The sequence below is a fragment of the Gossypium hirsutum genome, chromosome A08, assembly GCF_007990345.1.
Source record: "Gossypium hirsutum isolate 1008001.06 chromosome A08, Gossypium_hirsutum_v2.1, whole genome shotgun sequence".
Classification (NCBI taxonomy): domain Eukaryota; kingdom Viridiplantae; phylum Streptophyta; class Magnoliopsida; order Malvales; family Malvaceae; genus Gossypium; species Gossypium hirsutum.
In genome coordinates this window covers 28,137,370-28,139,029 of record NC_053431.1, presented here as the reverse complement: position 1 = coordinate 28,139,029, position 1,660 = coordinate 28,137,370, and the positions used below count along the sequence as shown (strand labels likewise).

Genomic DNA, 1,660 nt, shown 5'->3' with positions numbered 1-1,660 from the left:
GCGAAAGGGCTTCAATAAACGGTAAGTTAATATGTAATTTTTTTAATAATTTAAGGAATTTACCGAATTGTTCATCCATGTGGTCTTTCCTTGTCACCTTAGGGTATGGTACACGAGGCTTATACTCCTTGCTTACCGGCTGCTATGTACCATTTCTTACATCAACCTTACCTTTATCTTCCACATTGTTTTGCCTCAGTTTCGGTTCAGATTCAACCAACCCTTCATCATTGTGCACAGTGATGGCATGAAGTTGCTCCATTGGGTTAGTTTCAGTGTTACTTGGTAGGCCACCTTGTGGTCGTTCAGAGATCAACTTAGCAAGCTGTCCTATTTGAGTTTCGAGCCCTTGAATTGACACTTGCTGATTCTTAAGTGTTGTTTCGGTATTCTGAAAACGAGTTTCTGACACCGAAATGAATTTTGTGAGCATCTCTTAAAGGTTCAGTTCCTTCTCTTATTGGTAAGGTGCTTGTTGAAAACCTGCAGGATGTTGTGGCCTTTGATTTCTCTGACCACCCCCCGAGAAATTGGGATGGTTCTTCCAACCTGCATTATAAATGTTACTATATGGGTTATTTTGAGGTCTAGAATTATTACCCATATAGTAGGCTTGTTCCTCATGGGTGTTAGGGTTGACGGATGGATAATCTGTGTTGTGTACTCCTCCTCCATTTGAATCACACCTCATCACTGGACGTACCTGAGTAGAACCTTACAAACCGTCAGTCTTTTTATTTAAAAGTTCTACCTGATTAGAGAGCATAGCGACCGCGTCGAGGTTGAAAACACCGACTGCTTTTGTCGGCTTCGTTCTCATGACTTGCTACTGATAGTTATTCAGTGACATCTCTTCAATAAATTCGTAAGCCTCTTCAGGTGTTTTTTTTTTGTTTAAAGTTTCATCGGCGGCTGCGTTGATCAATTGCCTTGTTGAGGGGTTCACACCATTGTAAAAAGTCTAAACCTGCAGCCATAGAGATAACCCATAGTGAGGGCACCTTCATAATAAGTCCTTGTATCTCTCCCATGCATCATAAAGAGTTTCTAATTCCATCTACACAAAAGAAGAGATATCATTCCTTAATTTAGCCATTTTAGCCGGCGGAAAATATTTAAGCAAAAATTTTTCAGTCATTTGTTCCCAAGTGGTGATTGACCCTCACGGTAACGAATTCAACCACTGTTTAGCCTTATTTCTCAATGAAAAGGGAAACAACCGAAGGTCTATGGCATCATCAGAAATGCCATTGATCTTAAAGGTGTCGCTGAATTCAAAAAAAATTACTAAATGAGTGTTTGGATCCTCGTCCTGCAAACCATCAAACTGAATAAACTGTTGTATCATTTGAATCATTTTAGGTTTCAGTTCAAAATTATTTGCAGCAACAGTAGGCCTAACAATATTCGATTCAGTTCCTATTAAAGTAGGTTTAGCATAATCATACATAGTAGGAGAAGCAGGATTCTGATCTACTGGATTTGCAGCAACCACAGGAGGTAACGGATTATTCTGATTTTTAGCCATCTCCTCAGTAGTATTAGTATTGTCCTCTCGCCCTTCCTTTATGTATTGTAGGCTTCACCTTATTTCTCTTCAGTTTCTGTGAGCTGTGCTCTAAATTTCACTGTCAAAAACTAGAGGTCCTGAAGGGTTTCT

At 39.6% G+C, this 1,660-nt stretch overlaps 1 non-coding gene across 1 annotated transcript; it reads left to right on the top strand.

Annotated features, from left to right (window-relative positions):
• The first annotated feature begins 983 nt into the window (after positions 1–983).
• On the top strand, positions 984–1,090 carry LOC121205672 (small nucleolar RNA R71). Its single transcript, XR_005900748.1, has one exon. It is a non-coding gene; the product is annotated as a small nucleolar RNA R71 (small nucleolar RNA).
• The last annotated feature ends 570 nt before the right edge of the window (positions 1,091–1,660 follow it).